General features: G+C 40.0%; 1 long non-coding RNA gene across 1 annotated transcript in view; it reads right to left on the bottom strand.

The window, feature by feature from the left end:
* Positions 1-4,661: 4,661 nt before the first annotated feature.
* LOC137075147 (uncharacterized) overlaps positions 4,662-23,302 on the bottom strand; it is a 34,271-nt gene continuing 15,630 nt past the window's right edge. The window contains exons 3-4 of the long non-coding RNA XR_010904999.1: positions 5,162-5,247; positions 4,662-4,950 (exon numbers count right to left, since the gene is read on the bottom strand). This is a non-coding gene — a long non-coding RNA (uncharacterized lncRNA). The remainder of the gene's footprint in view (positions 4,951-5,161; positions 5,248-23,302) is intronic.

Raw genomic sequence — 23,302 nt, forward strand, 5'->3', positions numbered from 1 at the left:
GTGTGTGTGTGTGTGTATATATATATAGCACATATTGTGTATACAAGCATTTTAAATATACATATAGACATAATATGAAAGTAATTTCTTGGTATTCTGTTTTGGTTTAATTCTAGTTCCTGTTTCACTTCATTTTTCCACTAGTTTGTTTCGATGGTTGTTAAAATTAGTTCCCGAAACCTGTTCTGTTTTTACCTTAATACCTAGTTTGTATATAAGCCTTTAGTTCTCCTTAGTTCATTGTCCTGTAACGTCAGTGTTTTTGTGGCTGTGTTCTTGAACATTTTGTTTGCCTCGCATAGATGTATCCCCGTCTGACTTTATCCCACAATCTGTGGCCGTTATGCTAAAAAATAAAGATGGCATCTGAACGTTGTGGGGGAGGTAAAAGTGTGTGTAAAAGTATATTTTTAACCTACTTTTCCCACTTATTATAAATGTGTCTTCAGATATTGGGTTTATCATAGTGTGTAACCTGTTATGAGATGAAAAGACTGGATAGCACCCAAGATAAATAGGCCAGAACCAGAAATTGAACACATTCTGAGTGCTTGCAGTAGTAAAGAAGCTACAGTACTGATAATAGCAGGTACATTCAGCACTCAGTACAAACTTTGACACTGTTTGAGACAAATAGTCTTATAAAGTTGTGGTGCATTACTGTCAGTCTGTTCTAAAAATCCACACTGAAAGATCATATAAAAAAAGAGTGACACCAAATAAAACAAAATAAAGCAACCATTTACGAGGAGTCTGGTCAGTGGAAAAAAGCTTAAGAAAGTTTTAACAGAATGAGATCAGCACTGCCAGCCTGAACAGCCGTCTGCCTCTTTCGCTCTGCTGGGAAATACAAGAAAGCCTTCTTTTTTTCTCTAAAAGCAACATGTAGAAATTTCGTAAATAAAGTCGTTAAGCAGAGAAAATACGGCATGACTGACGTCAGTGGTGTCCTGAGGGAACGACTTGATAAATATCATCGGGCCTGGCTTCATTTATAATAGGCCAACAAAAGCATACTGCAAATTGTACACTGTACATACCTATTAGTGAATGCTTTCATGGAAATATTACAATTTGCTTTCTACAAAGGGCACACTCCAAAACAGTAGTCACTAGATTGCAATGCATTCTTTAATTAACCATATAAATGTACAAGCATATTACATTCACATTACAGTATACTCACTTCCACTGCGTATTGCAGATTACACTTTGCACTGGTACAGTATGTCCATACTATATTATTTCTACTACAAGAAGTACCAACTACATTCTAAGAACATACAATGCACTGCATTTTAGTAAAGTACAAAGTACAGCACACTATTTTAAGCCACACTCAGTCAGTGTTTAATTTTGAGCAAATGAGGACAGGTATAGTGCATTGTATCAGTGCAATACGCAACACTACTGATTAATGCAATTTGTAGAATTGTAGTACAGACTAGATACGCTCACCTAAAGGATCATTAAGAATAACATACTAATACTGTTTGATCCCCTTTCGCCTTCAGAACTGCCTTAATTCTATGTGCCATTGATTCATCAAGGTGCTGAAAGCATTCTTTAGAAATGTTGGCCCATATTGATAGGTTAGCATCTTGCAGTTGATGGAGATTTGTGGGATGCACATCCAGGGCATGAAGTTCCCGTTCCACCACATCCCAAAGATGCTCTATTGGGTTGAGATCTGGTGACTGTGGGGGCCATTTTAGTACAGTGAACTCATTATCATGTTCAAAAAAACAATTTGAAATTATTCAAGCTTTGTGACATGGTGCATTATTCTGCTGGAAGTAGCCATCAGAGGATGGGTACATGGTGGTCATAAAGGGATGGACATGGTCAGAAACAATGCTCAGGTAGGCCGTAGCATTTAAACAATGCCCAATTGGCACTAAGCAGCCTAAAGTGTGCCAAGAAAACATCCCCCACACCATTATACCACCACCACCAGCCTGCACAGTGGTAACAAGGCATGATGGATCCATGTTCTCATTCTGTTTACGCCAAATTCTGACTCTACCATCTGAATGTCTCAACAGAAATCGAGACTCATCAGACCAGGCAACTTTTTTCCTTCAGTCTTCAAATGTCCAATTTTGGTGAGCTTGTGCAAATTGTAGCCTCTTTTTCCTATTTGTAGTGGAGGTGAGTGGTACCTGGTGGGGTCATTTGCTGTTGTAGCCCATCCGCCTCAAGGTTGTGCGTGTTGTGGCTTCACAAATTTCCCTAATTATGGGACATCTCTTTGCTTTACCACAACACTATGGGCTGAGACAATTTCTCTTTTCTGGAGCGGGCAGGGTAATGGAATATGTGCCTGGGAGTCGGAGATGATGGTGTCATAGTTCTCAACGACTCCCACAGGGAGGGAGGATCCACATATCCAGAAGCTGTAATGCACAAACTCAGAGAAAGGACTTTGATCCTCCCCCAACAGCAGCACCTGGCCAAGGATATCAGCCATCCAGCTCTAGAAGAGCTTTTCTAAGGAGTCATCATCATTGCAAGATTGAAGATAGCCCTCCATATATTCCTTCAGCATTCATCCGTCTTGCATAAGACATATTTTTGCTCCTTTTAAAGGTTGGTGATGCCATCCAAAACCAAGAACACAACATTTTAGTCCTCTAATTCAAAAAATAGAGTTACACAGGAGAATCTGGTGCACAAGAACACAAACACTTACAACATTAAATACTGACAATCATAGACAAAGAACTGGGAAAAAAACAGAGGTAACAAAGGAAACTTATGATCGACGGCTGAACGTATAAGAAACCAAGGAGACAAACTAGGAAACAATCAAGGCTAAACTGAACTGAAGCGAAAGAATCAAACACATAGGAATGAAAAGACAAATAAACTAAATATTATCCTGACAGTACCGACTAAAGTGTGTGAACTGGCAGCATTTGGACATGATCTTCAATCCTGACATCCCATTTAAAGACCCTGAGGAACAGGCCAAAATAGCTTCCATCTGTAAGGGTTGTGAAGAGGAAATCTCTGACCTCATAATCAATGCATCATTGGGAAGATTATGACCAAAAATTGATAAATTGACACACGTCCCTGACAGCTGTAATAGGTCTGGCCTTCAAGCACAAGGGCAGAGTCAAATTGTAGACATGAATCACAGTTAAGTCCTTTTGGAAGATCAATCTATCTGCCTTCAGGGCATTTAAAGGACATTTCATCTTCCAAGGCACTCTCTGGCATTTGACTAAACAAGGTCAGAAGTAATGGAGCAGGCCGCTTTCTGTCTAATGTCAAAGTGTTTCTTTTGTAAGCGCCCTCAAATCTGCACCATTTAAGGATGCATATATTCAGTAGCGTCTACATTTGTTTGTGACGTAGTGTGCCCTTTCAAAACCCTCACTACTTCCAATTTAGATGAGCTCAACACTATGTGCGGGAGAGTTAATATAATACATTTTTCTGAGAAATAAAAAAAACAAGCCCTACTTTAGGTAGTAAATAACTCGTCCAAGTGTTCTATGAGGTTATTTCTAAAGGGAAAAACACTCTGATGTTAGCAGAATTGCGTCAGGAAGCACATGACTCTTTTGAACAGGCGGATGACCTGAAGGAGGAAAGGAATGGGGCGAGAGAACGGGAGGGGAAGATGGACAGTAGATGAGAGGTAAGAAAGAAGATAAACAAGCTGAGCCGACACCTTTTGAATGAGTCAGTTGATGAAGTGCTCCACCTTTGTCTTTGCGCGACTCAGTAAATCATTCCGGCTATCATGAGGCACATTCAAGGAAATGATTGCTCATAAATAAAATGTTCTTTTCACAGGAAAATGTTTCTTCATGGTAGAAGTATTATTTATAACTTTGTCTCAGGTGTTTTTCCTTAAAGGGACACTGTGAATAATTAGTTATATAGTAGCTATGGCAATCATCTTGAATACTGACACATATTAGCATGCATTGTTCTATTTTTTATGTGTCAACGTTTTTAATTGCGCTATACTTTTTACATTGAGCTATAAACTCTCTTTAAAGGATTTATTTTCTTCTAGTTTTTTTATTGCAGACTGGCATTTTCCTGAATCTGAGAAGATTTCGAGACACTGTTGAGATTTAATCTGAAATTCTAAAGGAATCATTCACTATCAATCTAAAGTTGAAGTTTGTTTGTTCACTCGTTCTTTAATTTATGAAAATAAATGATTACTTTAATCCTGCAAGGATGCATTAAATTGATCAAAAGTGACAATAAAGATATTGGATTGGTAATAAAAAAAGTTTTTTATCAGCAATATTCAGCATGATTTCTGAAGGATCATGTGACACTCAATGATGCTGCAAATTCAGCTTTGCCATCAGAGGAATAAATTAAATTTTAAAATATATTCAAATAGAAAGTATTTTATTTTAAATTGTAATAATGTTTCGCAATATTACAGTTTTTACTGTTTTTCTTATCGGATAAATGCAGCTTTGCACGGTGAGCAGATCCTTATAAAGATTAAAACCTTAATGGTAATGAGTAAAATCCTTTTCATAAGAAACATCAGAGAAAAGGAGTGAGCTTTTGTTTTAATATCATCACTATCAGGAGAAATAATTGAGATATTAAGGAGATCTAGCTTGCGATTATTCCTTTATTTTCATGGAAATGAAAATAAGAACATGAGAGGAATGAATATGTCCTATATTTAATCAAATGCAGTGTCTCAAACTCAGAGCTGCACCATCTACACAAGTGTGTTTGTGTGCATCAGTGTATCTGACTATGTGTGAGCGTGTGTGCGTAAGTTTGCACGCAATAAAGCAGCCGGTCTTAATCATCTCCTCTCCTCGACACGTGAGAACTGGTTGGCGTCAGAGAGCTGTGAGTAGATAAAGTCTGATGTCACTGGGAGAACTCCTTCTAAACCGCCCCTCCTCCGCCTGTTCAGATGAGGCACACTGATCCATAGCACAGGAACTCCTGCTATAGGATATAAACTGATACATGAACCATCTCTTGTTGACAGTCACATGTTGCTGTTGTTGTTTATGGCTGTTTTGACTGAATATAAGCATATAACTGATCAATAATACACCCCGTATTTTCCCTGTGCACCTGTCACTCCATAAAAAAAGGGAATCTCCCTCTCTGCTCTGAATAAAAGGATTATCAGGACTGAAGATAAGAGACTTACCTTTGGTAATGAGATTAATGTGGGACTCTGGCCCTTTGGCTGCAATGGTGAGAGAGTCCGTGTAGAGGCCACATACACACACACACCTGGGTAAAGATAAACAGACAGAATGCTATGCTGACGTCACATGCCAAACATGTATAAACCGACAGATAAACAAGAGACGTAAAAGACCACATGTAGGCTACAGGTGCTAAAAAAAATTATGCAACCAATAAATAATGTTGCTGGGTCATTATTTTACCTCAAAAAGTTTTTTTTTCTCCATAAGGAATTTATTTATTTATTTATTTATTTATTTATTTATTCATTTATTTATTTAGTATCTTGACATTATTTTCACTATAATTCTGACCACAAAAGAAGGTATTTTGAAAAATGTTGTCAACTAAACAGTTTTGGTGAACACTGACTTTCATTTTGGACAAAAATAAAAACAACAACAAAAAAAAAACCATTTCTTAAAATATTATATTTTATATTTAAAATAACCTTTTAATTTTTGGGTGAACCATCGCTTTAAATATTTGTATGACAATTATATATATATATATATATATATATATATATATATATATATATATATATATATATATATATATATATATATATATATATATATGGTCATAATCTTCTATGGGTGTTTTTTAATATTTATACATTTTAACGTTTATAAAATATAAATCAGTGAAAATATGCAGTTAAATTAATACATATATAAATGACAGTATTAACCTTTTTTTTTAATTGCGCAAATATAATAAAATAAATATTTGCAAATAAAAAAAAACATTATTTTAATTGGAATTTGGGGATAAAATGTGCTAAATTGTTATGTACATAAGCAAAAACAACAACAACAACAGAAAAAGATTGATTGATTGATTGGGTACTAACCATGGTCGACATCCTTCATGCACCACTTGCGCTTTTAATGCTACGTTCGACATCATCGTCGCGCCGGTTCTGCTTTTTTCATAAACTGAATATGGAAGGTGTGGGTTACTTTGGATGGATACATATTTTTGGGCATCAAATTGTGGGCTGCCATTGACTGCCATTATTAAGCTTGGAAGAGCCAGGACATTTTTTGTATATAACTCCAATTGTATTCGTCTAAAGGAAAAAAGTCATACACCGAGGATCACTTGAGGTTGAGTAAATCATGGGGTAATTTTTATTTTATTTTTGGTTGAACTATCCCTTTAAATACAAACACACTCTGAGAAACTCAAGGAAATGCAAAAAGTGTTGCAACCCCCCTCACTCTCCCCGTCCAACCAAACAAATACACGATCACAAAGCAAGTGAAATACAGGTGTGTGTGAAATGGGAAAGAAGACAAAAGATAATTCAGGCTCAGCACAGAAATAATTTGAGGAAGCAGCTGGGCGTCATTAGCTGTGCTCTGTCTGGCTGTGCGCTGTGTGGGTTGCTTTGCCGTTAATGACTGCAGTGGTGTAACACATGAGAGTAAGTCACAGGTTTCGTGGAAGTCACATTTAATCTCACACAATTCAGGTCAAATATTCAGGAAAGGGAATGCTTTGTTGTTTTATTGAAGTGTTAGAAGCCAATCTTACTAAAACTCATGATTTAAAACAAGTGTTTGTAGACTGAATGGCTGCCTTCAAAAAGCGTGTGCAGAGCAGGCAGTGGCTCAAGAAGACATGCTAATAGAGAGTCCAACCTTCAACAAACAGACATGATTCATCTCTGAAGGGACGTGTCCCTCATGTCTGCATAGATGAAAACTGACAGGACTCAGTAGCCCCAGGAACCCACCAAACACACGACAATCTGTAAATGAATGATAAAGCACATGCTAAGTGAACAACATCCCTTTATAGCCTACCAATGCATCACAATGAGATTTTTTTTTTTTTTTTTACAAAATATAAAAGATAAATTATGTTTTTTTTGCATAGACAAAGCACTCACAATTGCAAAGGCTTCATAACATTTAGGTGAAACCACTGGACTTAACTTATTGGTTACTTTCATGATGTCTTTAATCCCTTTCTAGGGCTTGGAGGGGTCAGAGAACTCTCAAATTTAATCACAAATATCTTCATTTGTGTTCCGAAGATGAACAAAAGTCTTCCAGGTTTGGAACAACATGAGAGTGAGTATAATTAATGACAGAATTTTCATTTTTAGATGAACTAATCCTTGTAGCTTATAGAATCGTAAATGGAATAGTGATTGGCCATTGTGTTCATGCACTCATCTGATATGCCTGTGATTGGCTACAATGATGAACGCACTGGAGAGTTGGAAAGCACAGAGAAGTGTTTGAAAGTGTTTTGAAAGCAGGAGCGAGAGCGTTTGAAAGCACAAGGTCTGCAAATAGAATGCCTGCTTTCAAACGCTCCCGTGTGTATCTGTGTAAGCGCTCGATGAAGAGCATCATTGATGAATATTTACAACATGTTTTTAAGTGCTGATCATTTAAGCCAGTCAGAGACATGTTTGATGAGAGCGTGAGCACAATGGCCCCTCAGATGTGTTTACGATTCCACTCAGTGTTCAACGCATCACATTTTTAAAATTTCAGTACTGACATGGTACCAAAGTCGTTGACAATACTAGTAAATATAGTTGATAACTGAGGCGTAAGATCAAACCAAATGCGTTTGAGTCAAGAGGAAGGGAGTCTGTGGTGTGATACGAGAGACAAAAAAAAAGCACCTGCCTCAAATACCCGGATGAGCGGTCATTATTCACACATTTCTACTGATGTGACAATGCCTTTTTGGGGAATAACCATGAGCATCGAAACTAAAGTGCAGGGCTATTCAAATCTTACCCTGGAGGGCCAATGCACTGCAGAGTTTAGCTCCAACCCTGATCAAACACACCCACCTGTGATTTTCTAATGATCCTGGTGACATTGATTAGCATGTTCATGTGTGCTTGATTAAGGTTGGAGCTAAACTCTGCACTGCATTGGCCCTCTAGGGTGAGATTTGAATAGCCCTGCTATAGTGGATGGGACAATAGCTACCAAGATTAAGACCATTGATATGGAACCCACTCACTTTTACCATCTCTAATTCAGCACACATCTGTTCACTTTTCAGAGCACCGTTCCAAATCCATTATACTTGAGGAATGCCCTAATAAATTAAACTCCATTCCATGTTTTAGCTACAGCCTTGACTTCCACACTGCTGCTTCTTCAAATTAAATCCATTTAGAGTCCACATAAATTAAACTCCATTCAGTTTCTTCGCATTCAACTTGCACATCTTAGCATATCTGCTGCTCAGGTTGGTCTGACTGTGTGCTAAATTTTTTCCACATTTTGTTGTTACAGTCTTATTCCAAAATGGATTCAATTCATATTTTTCTCCCAATTCTACAATCAATACTCCATAATGACAACGTGAAAGAGGTTTGTTTAAAATCTTTGCAAATGTATTAAAAATGACATGCACATAGGTATTCACAGCCATTTCCATGACACTCAAAATTGAGCTCAGATGAAACAAAGATTCTCTTTGGCCTGAATGGCAAGCATCATGTCTGGAGGAAACCCTGCACTGCTCATCACCTGGCCAGTACCATACCTGCAGTGAAGCATGGTGGTGGCAGCATCATGCTGTGGGGAGGTTTTTCAGCGGCAGGAACTGGGAGACTATTCAAGATTGAGAAGAAAATGAATGCAGCAATATACAGAGGCATCCTTTGATGAAAACCTGCTCCAGAGCGCTCTGGACCTCAGACTGGGGCAAAGGTTTATCTTCCAACAGGACAACGACCCTAAGCACACAGCCAAGATAACAAAGGAGTGGCTACGGGACAACTCTGTGAATGTCCTTGAGTGGACCAGCCAGAGACATCTTCTCTTCCGCATTTGTTTTCAAACCTCAAATAAAGATTCAAGCGCTTGTGAATTAGTGGATTGATTCATGATTCGGATCGCGTGCCAAACTGCTGAAATCATGTGACACTGGCGATTCGAATCGTGAATCGATTCACTGATTCATAACCGTTTGAATCTTTATTTGAGGATAGAACACAAACGCGAAAGAGAAATAAAGTCGTAGTTTTTGTTATTTTTGGACCAAAATGTATTTTCGGTGCTTCTGATGATTGTAATTAACTAACGGATGTCACATGACTACTTTGATGATGTTTTTATTCCCTTTCTGGACATGGACAGTATAGTGTGCAGACACTTAAATACGCTCTCGGACTGAATATACAATATCTTAAACTGTGTTCTGAAGATGAACAAAGGTCTTATAGGTGTGGAACAACAGTGACATAAATTTCATTTTTTGGGTGAACTATCCCTTTGCGGGTTGTAACTGGTGCCAAAGGTGCTTTAGCAATGTATTGAGCAAAGGCTGTGTACATGTGATTTATGTTTTGTTTTTTATTTGTAATACATTTGCAAAGATTTCAAACAAATTTGAAATCTTTCATGTTGTCATCATGGGTCATTGTTTGTAAAATTTAGGGGGGAAAATAATGAATTTAATCCATTTTGTAATATAACAAAATGTGGGAAACGTGAAGTGCTGTGAATACTTTCCAGATGCACTATACTGGCTAAACAAGTAGGTATTTAAGTAAATGTTCATTATTTTTACACATGTAGTCTTTTTTACAGCATGTAATTACAGTTACACTTACATGTTGTTATGAACTGTTATCTGAACTGCTTGGCGGTGGAAGGATATTTTGTTCAAAACAACATACTAGATTTTTGTTGCTGTGTTAATTTTGGGAAACCTTGCCAGATATGTGGTAACCATTTTAGGCTATAAAAGCAATTGTTTAATTAAAAGGCACCAGAATACACAAAATGGCCTCTACTCCAGTAAAATAAAAGGAGGAGGACCCTCCCACAATCTTTTTTTAAATTTTAAATATTATTTTGCTTCTGATCTTCAAATGTCATGACTGACCAATCAGAGTCAAGCATTTCAGAGATCCGTGTAATGGGCGGTATTAGAAGCAGTACATCACAAAATAGTGCTAAATAATAATCATGTGGTAATGTCAACATTAAGGTAATCCAGGAAATAAACAGGCCTACTTAAGTAATTACAGCACTGTACAACTTAATGGATGGTAACTAAATTAAGGCTATTATGGATAACACGTCTGGCACAAATGCAAAAAGCAGGTTTACAATTTGTAGCAGTTGACACATTTCTACAGTAATCTGGTAAATGCCACCCAGCCCTAAAGCCCTTGCTTCCTTTCGGAACTGTCTTCACATCAGGTGTGGGCTTATGATGTCTTAAAATGCTACCTACGTAGGCAAGTCACTAGGTTTTGGAGGAGAGTCACAATGAGACTGAAGACCATCCACACTCTTAAGGCATTTCATTCTGAGCTTGCCACATTAATCAAGCTGAATAGCACCAACAGTTGTGATTAAGTGACTGCTTTAAGTTTGCCAAGCAGTCAGTAATGCATGAGGACAGGGAGTGATTTAACCTGTCCTCTGCGTTTGTTTTAAGACCCGAAACTGGACGAGACATGGGCCCAAGAACACAGAGTATCCCTTTAGCAGAGCTTCGGTCTCATTTGACGATGTGAACAACTGCTCTGCCACATGTGTAAAACGCCAGCGGAATAAAGTTGTTTTTTTGGATTGGGAGCATGATTGCTAACATACCAGTCCATTACATTCACCGCAGAATTTCCCGTCTTTCATTCCTGCACAGAAGGAAACATCTTTCTTTCCCCCTTTTTCTACTCAGGAAGTGTTGTGTAACGTCTAATTTTTTCTTCCACCTCTTTCAGTTGGATAGTTCATGTGCTGCTCTCTCTCTCTCTCTCTCTCTCTCTCTCTCTCTCTCTCTCTCTCTCTCTCTCTCTCTCTCTCTCTCTCTCTCTCTCTCTCACACTTCCTCCTTTTCTTCCTCTTATCTCTACAATGCACCTGCAAGACAAGGAGACTTTCCATAAGCAGACTGCAAAGAAATGATATTCCACCCACTCTTTAATTCTCTTCTCCTCCACCGTCTCTCTTATCCACATGCATACGTGCACACACAAATATGAGAGCACTTTTCATCCCTCTTCTTCAAAATACCATTTAAGAAATACACACCATCGCACAGATGCACGTTCAGGCTCCATTACGGTAGAGAAACTACGTCAGCGTGCTGCTTGAATAACAAAAGACAGAGTTCATGAAGAAAAGAAATGAGAAAGAGAAACAGGAAAAGGAAACGTTGCCTGGGGTAATCTATCAAAGTAGGTCCCAAACAGTGGGTCTCACGTCTTTCTGAGGAAGAGCAGTAGGGGGAAAATAATGCGTACTAAAAAGATAATACAATTTTAACAGTGAGGAAAATACTTTTTTACATATTTTTTGTTGTTGACATCATTGATTCCAAATTACATGACAAAAATGGTATAAATGTAATCCATTACATTACACATTTATGGTAATATAATCGGATTACTTTTAGATTACTTTTGAACGAAATTGTTTATCGCATCAATTTGAATGGGATAATCTTGTATCATACTGATATAAAAAAGACTATATATTTAATTATTTGTCAAGCATATTAAATATTACATTACGCAAGGGTTTCTCACAGGGCTCAAAAGTAACTGTAGTCTGAATACGAGCATTTTATTTTGGATTTTCCACATTACATGTAATCAGTTACCCATCACTGTCCACCAAAAGGTCAAACAATGCATGGAAAAAGAAAATAAACAGACAATTGTGTTGTCTGTTTACACAGTGTTTTGGTGCTGTGGATTATTAGGTGAAGACCAACATGAACAGTTTTCCTATTCGTCTTATGCCAATAATATTTATCTGGCAAGTATAGTAATAAATAAGCAGGAAAATGTACAATCAGCCTTCTCATTTTTACAGTCTTTTCACAAACTTAAACTCCTTCAAATTCCCCTTAGATTAGTATATTTTGCAATAATGACCAGCTGACTGTACTTAAACCTGTATTTGTGTTTATCACATTTGGGCAATTCAAAGTTTCCCATGTGATTTGTTTTCAAGACCTTTGATCATGACCGGCTTGTAAGCAGCCATATTGTGCTGGCAGAAACTCATCTACAACCCAAATAAACATCTTCAACAACACAAACAGCCTCCTACTATTCTTTACCAGAACTGCATGTGCTGAATGCAAGGCCCCGTGTGTGACGGCGGATGTGTGCTGCGGGTATTTTTAGAGGTGGCTCACGTATGCGCTGTGCAGTTGATGTCTGTGGCTCACTCATATGGCTAAATGTGGACAGCAGCTTGAGCTCTTGAGAGTACATGAAGAAACGTGGATATACTGTACTACTTTAAAGCCAAACACGCAAGGCCTACATGTGCCCCCCCCCCCCCCCCCCACACACACACACACACACACACACACAACACGAGAAACCATTACACTGTACGTTAAGCATGAATGATGTGTTTCGAAATCATTTATGAATTGTCCAACATGTGCATCTAAATTTGAAGTAATCATAGCCTACATGCAGTCAGTCAGTTAGCTAGTAATGTAAAAGTGTGCTGTCAGATGCCACCAGTCACACAAAAACAAGTGCTCTGAATGATTTCACACAGGCAGTATGATATAGAGCACCATGTCACAGTCTCATTTATAGTAACATTTTAACCCTTCAAGGATTATAAGCATCTGCTAACTAAATGGTATTGATAATACATTTGAGGGTGTGCATTACAGGGAATTTACCATGGGTGTGTTTAAGTACAACATGAAGCAGAGTGACAATTTACAGCAGTTAAAAAAGACTGATACATTTTTTTGGCAACCACAAACAGGTTAAAAAGTGCCCCAATTATGCTTTTTTGGATATATGAAAGTAAAAGGTCTGCAAATGAGTGATTGTTAAAAGAAAGAATCAGTTCTGATCTGCTTGAAATGAGTTGACAGTACTTCCTGCTCAAACCTAGGTTTGTAATACATTTGCATAATGCCAGGCTGTGGTCTTCATCGACTGCCTGCAAACAGCATCTAGTTTGACTCTCAAACACTAATTATAATTGAGGCCTGAAAGATGTCCTGCAAAAGCAAATCCTCTTTGCATGCACTTTCAACACAAAACTTGGGCTTGAATTGATATGATGAAACCCCCTTTTGGTAAAACTTTAGATTATAGGTCATTAGTTAACATTAGTTAATGTATTAACATGAATCAGCAATGAGCAGAACATTTGTTACTGTATTTGTTCATTTTTGTTAACATTAGTTAATACAAATCCAGCTGTTCATGGTTTGTTCATGTTAGTTCACAGTGCATTAACTAATGTTAACAAGATTTTAATAATCTATTAGTAAATGTTGATATTAATATTAACAAAGATAAATAAATCCTTTATAAGTGCAGTTCATTATTAGTTCATGTTAACTAATGTAGTTAACTAATGTTAACTAATGACCATTATTTTAAAGTGTTGTTTTACAGTACATTATTTTACAGTATCTTTCTGTTCGTATCACCATGTATTCAGTTTCTGAGGAAATCAGATATGGAAATGATGCTTTCGTTTCCCACATGCACTGTAAACAGTAAACCAGTCATAACAGACTGGGTCATCTGACCAATCAGAGCAGAGCAGACCAAACGCAACAGACTGGGTCATCTGACCAATCAGAGCAGAGAAGACCAATCACAACAGACTGGGTCATCTGACCAATCAGAATAGAGTAGACCAATCACAACAGACTGGGTCATCAGACCAATCAGAGCAGAGCAGACCAAACGCAACAGACTGGGTCATCTGACCAATCAGAGCAGAGCAGACCAAACGCAACAGACTGGGTCATCTGACCAATCAGAGCAGAGCAGACCAAACGCAACAGACTGGGTCATCTGACCAATCAGAGCAGAGAAGACCAATCACAACAGACTGGGTCATCTGACCAATCAGAATAGAGTAGACCAATCACAACAGACTGGGTCATCAGACCAATCAGAGCAGAGCAGACCAAACGCAACAGACTGGGTCATCTGACCAATCAGAATAGAGTAGACCAATCACAACAGACTGGGTCATCTGACCAATCAGAGCAGAGCAGACCAAACGCAACAGACTGGGTCATCTGACCAAACAGAGCAGAGAAGACCAATCACAACAGACTGGGTCATCTGACCAATCAGAGCAGAGCAGACCAATCGCAACAGACTGGGTCATCTGACCAATCAGAGCAGAGCAGACCAAACGCAACAGACTGGGTCATCTGTCCAATCAGAGCAGAGCAGACCAAACGCAACAGACTGGGTCATCTGACCAATCAGAGCAGAGCAGACCAAACGCAACAGACTGGGCCATCTGACCAATCAGAGCAGAGCAGAGCAGACCAATCGCAACAGACTGGGCCATCTGACCAATCAGAGTAGAGTAGACCAAACGCAACAGACTGGGTCATCTGACCAATCAGAGCAGAGCAGACCAAACGCAACAGACTGGGTCATCTGACCAATCAGAGCAGAGCAGACCAAACGCAACAGACTGGGTCATCTGTCCAATCAGAGCAGAGCAGACCAAACGCAACAGACTGGGCCATCTGACCAATCAGAGCAGAGCAGAGCAGACCAATCGCAACAGACTGGGCCATCTGACCAATCAGAGTAGAGTAGACCAAACGCAACAGACTGGGTCATCTGACCAATCAGAGCAGAGCAGACCAAACGCAACAGACTGGGTCATCTGACCAATCAGAGCAGAGCAGACCAAACGCAACAGACTGGGTCATCAGACCATTCAAAGCAGAGCAGACCAAACGCAACAGACTGGGTCATCTGACCAATCAGAGCAGAACAAACGCAACAGACTGGGCCATCTGACCAATCAGAGCAGAGCAGACCAATCGCAACAGACTGGGTCATCTGACCAATCAGAGCAGAGCAGACCAAACGCAACAGACTGGGTCATCTGTCCAATCAGAGCAGAGCAGACCAAACGCAACAGACTGGGCCATCTGACCAATCAGAGCAGAGCAGAGCAGACCAATCGCAACAGACTGGGCCATCTGACCAATCAGAGTAGAGTAGACCAAACGCAACAGACTGGGTCATCTGACCAATCAGAGCAGAGCAGACCAAACGCAACAGACTGGGTCATCTGACCAATCAGAGCAGAGCAGACCAAACGCAACAGACTGGGTCATCAGACCATTCAAAGCAGAGCAGACCAAACGCAACAGACTGGGTCATCTGACCAATCAGAGCAGAACAAACGCAACAGACTGGGCCATCTGACCAATCAGAGCAGAGCAGACCAATCGCAACAGACTGGGTCATCTGACCAATCAGAGCAGAGCAGACCAAACGCAACAGACTGGGTCATCTGTCCAATCAGAGCAGAGCAGAGCAGACCAAACGCAACAGACTGGGCCATCTGACCAATCAGAGCAGAGCAGAGCAGACCAATCGCAACAGACTGGGCCATCTGACCAATCAGAGTAGAGTAGACCAAACGCAACAGACTGGGTCATCTGACCAATCAGAGCAGAGCAGACCAAACGCAACAGACTGGGTCATCTGACCAATCAGAGCAGAGCAGACCAAACGCAACAGACTGGGTCATCTGACCAATCAGAGCAGAGCAGACCAATCGCAACAGACTGGGTCATCTGACCAATCAGAGCAGAGCAGACCAAACGCAACAGACTGGGTCATCTGACCAATCAGAGCAGAGCAGACCAAACGCAACAGACTGGGCCATCTGACCAATCAGAGAAGAGCAGACCAATCGCAACAGACTGGGTCATCTGACCAATCAGAGCAGAGCAGACCAATCGCAACAGACTGGGTCATCAGACCAATCAGAATAGAGAAGACCAATCACAACAGACTGGGCCATCTGACCAATCAGAGCAGAGCAGAGCAGACCAAACGCAACAGACTGGGTCATCTGACCAATCAGAGCAGAGCAGACCAAACGCAACAGACTGGGCCATCTGACCAATCAGAGAAGAGCAGACCAATCGCAACAGACTGGGTCATCTGACCAATCAGAGCAGAGCAGACCAAACGCAACAGACTGGGCCATCTGACCAATCAGAGAAGAGCAGACCAATCGCAACAGACTGGGTCATCTGACCAATCAGAGCAGAGCAGACCAATCGCAACAGACTGGGCCATCTGACCAATCAGAGCAGAGAAGACCAATCACAACAGACTGGGTCATCTGACCAATCAGAGCAGAGTAGACCAATCACAACAGACTGGGTCATCTGACCAATCAGAGCAGAGTAGACCAATCACAACAGACTGGGTCATCAGACCAATCAGAGCAGAGTAGACCAATCACAACAGACTGGGTCATCAGACCAATCAGAGCAGAGTAGACCAATCACAACAGACTGGGTTGGGTTTTAAGAGAGACTGAATCCTAATGTATATTGTGAGAAAATTGTGTATTTTTGACCTTAGATGCATTTAAATCTATTATAGGAGACCCCCTAAAACAAATGTAGGAATCTTTAAAATAATAGCGACAATTTAATAATAATAATAATAATTATTAGTATACTCCGTTCCGGAGATCAATGAGGCTTTACAATGGTGGTACAATAATTCATAGGCAAACAGAAATGATGATGTCAATTACATTAATGTATCACTTTTCCAACTGTACAATCAGTGAGAATAACTGCATGCATCACATACACGCGTCTGGGGCTCACTGCATGGACAGACAGCTGTCCTAACTCCCTTTAGCATCGTCTTAAGCGTCATACGTTCCAGTTTATTATTGCTCTGGCCACATCTGCAGTCCTCATGCCTCCTGCAGCAGGACCGTGGCTGGTCAGGGACCCGGGGCATCTCCTGGTGTTTGTCAGAGTAAGAAGAAAGGTCTCCTTAGTGTCCAAAGTTATTAGTGTCTTACGGACTGTTTCATGTGCACAGGTGCGTGTGCAATACTTATCTATGGTTAACTGAACAAGCACTGAAAAACATTGTTTAACCCTTTCCTAAGAAGATCAGTAAAGCTTATTTGGATTTTACAAAATGATCTTTGGTGATCTTGATGTTTCGTTTTTTTTTCCTGCATCAGTTGGGTTTATCAAAGGCATCAGTTGGGTTTATCAATGGCATCAGTTGGGTTTATCAATGGCATCAGTTGGGTTTATCAATGGCATCAGTTGGGTTTATCAATGGCATCAGTTGGGTTTATCAATGGCATCAGTTGGGTTTATCAATGGCATCAGTTGGGTTTATCAATGGCATCAGTTGGGTTTATCAAAGGCATCAGTTGGGTTTATCAAAGGTATCAGTTGGGTTTATCAATGGCATCAGTTGGGTTTATCAATGGCATCAGTTGGGTTTATCAAAGGCATCAGTTGGGTTTATCAAAGGCATCAGTTGGGTTTATCAAAGGCATCAGTTGGGTTTATCAAAGGCATCAGTTGGGTTTATCAATGGCATCAGTTGGGTTTATCAAAGGCATCAGTTGGGTTTATCAAAGGCATCAGTTGGGTTTATCAATGGCATCAGTTGGGTTTATCAAAGGCATCAGTTGGGTTTATCAAAGGCATCAGTTGGGTTTATCAAAGGCATCAGTTGGGTTTATCAAAGGCATCAGTTGGGTTTATCAAAGGCATCAGTTGGGTTTATCAATGGCATCAGTTGGGTTTATCAAAGGCATCAGTTGGGTTTATCAAAGGCATCAGTTGGGTTTATCAAAGGCATCAGTTGGGTTTATCAAAGGCATCAGTTGGGTTTATCAAAGGCATCAGTTGGGTTTATCAATGGCATCAGTTGGGTTTATCAAAGGCATCAGTTGGGTTTATCAAAGGCATCAGTTGGGTTTATCAAAGGCATCAGTTGGGTTTATCAAAGGCATCAGTTGGGTTTATCAATGGCATCAGTTGGGTTTATCAAAGGCATCAGTTGGGTTTATCAAAGGCATCAGTTGGGTTTATCAATGGCATCAGTTGGGTTTATCAAAGGCATCAGTTGGGTTCCGAACGTAAAAACTCTATTAATTTTCCTCATAGAGGAAACAGTTAAAGACAGACTACAAGGTTACATATTTATTGATGCTATTGTAGTACTAAAGAATACACAAAAATCGTCACACTGCCACTACTGCTCCCAAAAATCGATTTATTAAAATGTAAAATTACCCGAAGGTCTTCGTCAGACCTTTTAATTCATTTATTCTTTAGTGAAGTGTTTATCTGATAGTGCACCTGCCTAGTTTCCGGATGTGCTCATGTTATTATTTTGAATTCATTGTAGTTCTTTACCTCATTTAAAACATTATTTTACCCTCAAGCTAGATGTATATGTCTTTCTTCTTTTAGACGATTAGAATCCGAGATAATATTAAATAATAATGACCTGGCTCTTCCAAGCTTTATAATGGCAGTGAATTAAGGATTGAGATTTTGAAGCCCAAAAAAAGTGCATCCATCCATCATAAAAGATATCCATACGGCCCCAGGGGGTTAATGAAGGCCTTCTGAAGCAAAGCAATGCATTTGTGTAAGACAAATATTCATATTTAAACCTTTGTAAACAAATTATAACTACCGTCTGAAAGATGGATTGGGGTATTTTTGCTTTATGGGAGTTAAAAAGTACAGGTCCCGTAAGATCCCGAAGATTTGATTGACCATCCTTTTCTCTCATTCGATGATTACAAAGCTCCAACTTAAGCTTAGTTCACACTGCCCGATTTTTGCCCCGATTTTGAGTCGCCGACAGGTTTTGTGAAATCGCCGCCAAATGCCCGAGATCACAGGCAAATCGGTGCGCACGCGAGTGACAATCACGCAGTGTGAATAATAAAAGACGCGATCAGAGAGAAACGCCGACGAGACGGCGACGCCGGTGAGATATTTGGCATGCTAAATATCTGGACCTGTCGGCGATTGAAACTCCTGCTATGTGAACTGTGTTCTGACTGAAAATTACATCGGCGATGACCGACAGCCAATGAAAGACTGAGATACAGGGCAGCAGGACGTTCAGGGAGGAGTTATAGAGCAGAATATCAGTATTTTAATAGATATATATATACAATTCTATCAAACAGAAACAGAGCCCAAACATTTGCACATCCAGCCACAGCAGCAGCACATTACAAAATTATTTATTTACCTCAAACTGTCTTTGCAGATCACAATCCTGGCTCTCTCTGTCTCTCCAACAATTTCTTCCGCCATAATCTTTTTTCTTTTTCATCACAAATCAGCGCACATACAGTTTGAAGCAAACTTTGTGCAGTTTATCATTTTAATAACAATTCAAAGTCTCGCGTGAGAACTCCGATCTGACGCACGTGTGATCTCGCGTTGTTTACTTGTCACATCGCACGTGTGTTTGGGAAACGTAGTTTGCGCACCGGAGAGAGAGAGAGTTGTCGGCGATTCTTCCTTGTTCAGTCATGCAGTGTGAACTCCTCTGTCGTCAAACCATCGTGCAGTGTGAACACAGCAGTGACTGAATGATACCCCAGATAGTCATGCAGTGTGAATAGAGCAGAGACCCGACGAATTTGAAAATCGTGCAGTCTGAACTAGGCTTTACCTGACTGCATCCGCACTGCTTGAGTGCTGTCAATAAATCACCCTTACACTGCGTTTTCTGTCTCTGAGTGTGCTTCCGTAACATTTACACAATGCCTGCTCTTTGTTAGAGAGGATTTGCGCGTGTGCAGAACCCAGCACTGGACAACCTGAGCATTGAGTGGATTCTAACTTCAACCCTTGTGATTGGCCATTTCCTTCAAGAAATCAACAAACATGTCTGTGATTGGCTATATTACTCACCGAAGCGAAAAACCGCGTTAAAAGTTGAATCATTTGATGAGCGCAAATGCAGATACACACTGGATCTTTTGCCAACTGTTTTCCGCTATTATTAGGAAGAAAACAGATCCTAGACCAGGAGTTATAGGCAGTTTTCCCCATTAAAAGCAATCAGTGGCAGTAGAAGCAGGCGACAGTGGTTTGAGTCAGAAAATTACATGCTTTTATTAAGTCCTTCTCCCTCGGCCCGGAGGACACAGGTATTCCCATGGGAGTTTAAGCTGCCCCCTGACACCCTCCTTAAATTGTGTTAAAATAGTATTTCATGTCTTACAAATCATATGTTTCATATACTAGTTAGTATATCACTGAAGCTATAAGTTATGAAATCAAGCATATCTCGTTCTTAATGTCTTTTTTAGTTAGCATACGTTCTAGCATAGCATACAGCTACCCGATTAGCTTAGTTTATACACCACGGTTAGACTTACCCTAAACAGCTTTTGATTGAGATAACAGTATTTGATCGGGCATTTAAAACAACTAGCACGTTGGGTCCTAAGCAGACACAATTTCACAGGGGGACAGGATTTGTCATGACAGCGGATCGATGCGCACTCTAACGGCTGATACTGCCCACAACCCATTGCGAGTTGGATAAGGATTCGATTAGAACTACAAATAAGGATAAAAAGCATTAAAAACAACAAACATGACGGATGTTGCGAGTCCAACGGTTAAGTAGGTTTAGATAAAGGGGTTTAAGTAACAAACTATCAGTATTTAACCTGACAAAAATATATTTATTCAGTGTTGTCCACATTATATTTCACCTGCATTGTGAACTTTTGTAATGACACATTTGGCAGTCAACGTTTAAATGCATCATTATATTTAAACTGCAAACACGAGGAGAGTCTTTGCATTAAAGGGGGGGGGGTGAAATGCTGTTTCATGCATACTGAGCTTTTTACACTGTTAAAGACTTGGATTCCCATCCTAAACATAGACAAAGTTTCAAAAACTAATGTTGGACGTTTGATGGAGTATTTCTGTGTCAAAAATACTCCTTCCGGTTTGTCACAAGTTTCGGAGAGTTTTTCTCGAGTATGGGTCGGCTTGACGTCGACAGAGCGGAATGTCCTTGTATGGGCTGTACGGGTTCTTCTCCCGGAAGGGTGCGCGCGCGCGTGACCAGAGCTAAAGAGCAAACACACGCCCATAAACACTGCTCTCAGGTGCAGATCCACTCGTCCGTGCAACACGTCTGTCGCACCGCGCTCCACTTTTTTTTCCTATAGGTGACATCAAGCGACTTCAACGCTTCAGCACAGCATTCCGGGAAGGCAGCGCTGCATTTGAACCGATTTGAACACAGAAATGACGGGAAGCTTCACAACATCACGCTTCAGTCGCAAAAGTGGATCTCCACGGCTGTCAGGACTTCACGAAATCAACAGTTACCAAAGAAGTGTGTTTTGGACGGAGCGGTCCCAGCGATAAAGGTTCGGACCTGCTTTGGAAGCAGGCGGTGAGTAAAACTGCTTCAAATGTCTATGCTGTTGGCTATCGTCGCGTAAGTAAACATCAGTAAACAACATGATCGTGCATAACGTTAATTTATCAATGGAGCATGCGATCTATGGTGTGTGTTTAAATACATTTGTTTAGCTGACTAATATAGGTGTCAGTTTGATTAACAGTTATTGTAAAACCACCCAAACATAAACCTAGCTTTCTCACAAAGCGTGTTTCGTCATTCAAATGCGCTAACGGTTACTCCATTGTTGTTCTATGTATAACGTTACAGTAGTCTGACGTGCAAAACCGTTTTGCTTGCTACTGCTAAGGTTTAGTCGCATACAATAGTCCATAAACCGAATCATGTCCTCATAAACTGCGAGTAAACACACACAAATGTTGACAGGCCACTAAATACAGTACATACCACAGAGACGGACATCCTGCGGTTGCTGTTTCTCCTGTTCAATTTATATTTTAGCCTCCGGATCTGATTCTGGATCATATATTCATATATATCATATATATGTATTAGTTGAATCTGATTGATAGCCATGGTTTATTTAGGGTAGCGTTTTCTTCTCCACACTTGAGGACGTCACCGCTTTGTGTGAGTGCTCGTCATTCTTTAGCTCCGCCCACACGATAGGCCTCCAGGCGCTTGTTTTTTTTCCAGAAAGACTCAGTACAGCCTATATTTCTTTTATAAATATAACAAAACTAAAGACTTTTCGGAGATATGAAGGATGCAATACTACTCTATAGGTACTCAATATTGACATGAGATTTATTGAAACTGAGTGTTTCACCCCCCCTTTAAAGACCCACAAATGGCAGATCAGCGTGCGGCTACATTTCTCTCTGATACGGTAGGAGATTAAACTGAAGGTGGAGGATTTGAACTGTGTGATGATTGACAGGGCAGTTAAACGGAGACGGGATTCATGTAACTAAGCGACAGAGTCCGTTAAAGACGACGAAGTAGTATGTCCTGAAGCTTGCATACTTTTCTGCTACACACTCAAAAGTATGTACTTTTTCTTTACAAAAAGAGTACATACGTTTAGGACGTAGTATAAGCAGGCGAATTGGAATGCAGCGATACTCATACCCAGTCCTGCAGGCTATGCACACGCTGCTTATTACACCTACTTACATTTGGGTCAAGTCTGGAAGTTTTTTTTTTTTTTAATTATCGAATCAGACTGCCTTTTTTTACTGATGAAACAAGTGGGCAGACTATTGCATATTATTGTTGTTACCATAATTTTATTTATTTGAGGTTGTGCATTACAAGGCTTAGTTTTTGTTGCAACATGCCACCGCTTTTGTGCATGGCTTCAATAAAAGTGCAGCAAAACCATTATGTTAAAAGTCTCCAACCTAATTTATACTTATATTTACAACCCCAAATCAGAAAAAGTTGGGACAGTATGGAATGTGCAAATAAAATAAAAAAGAAGTGATTTCTAAAATTACTTTGACTTGTATTTCATTGCAGACAATATGAACACAAAATGTTTCATGTTTTGTCTGGTCAACTTCATGTCATTTGTAAATATGCATCCTTTCCTGTCATTCAGACATGCAACACATTTCAAAGAAAAGTTGGGACAGTGAAGCATTTACCACTTTGTAATGTTGCCATTCCTTTTCACAACACTTAAAAGACGTTTAGGGACTGAAGACACCAAGTAATTAAGTGTTTCAGGTGTAATTTTGTCCCATTCTTCCTGCAAACAAGTCTTAAGGTGGGCAACAGTACGGGGTCTTCATTGTCGCATTTCAAAATGCGCCACACATTCTCTATTGGAGACAGGTCGGGACTGCAGGCAGGCCAGTCAAGTACCCGTACCCTCTTCCTCCGCAGCCAGGACTTTGTAATGTGTGC

The sequence above is a fragment of the Pseudorasbora parva genome, chromosome 5, assembly GCF_024679245.1.
Source record: "Pseudorasbora parva isolate DD20220531a chromosome 5, ASM2467924v1, whole genome shotgun sequence".
Lineage (NCBI taxonomy): Eukaryota > Metazoa > Chordata > Actinopteri > Cypriniformes > Gobionidae > Pseudorasbora > Pseudorasbora parva.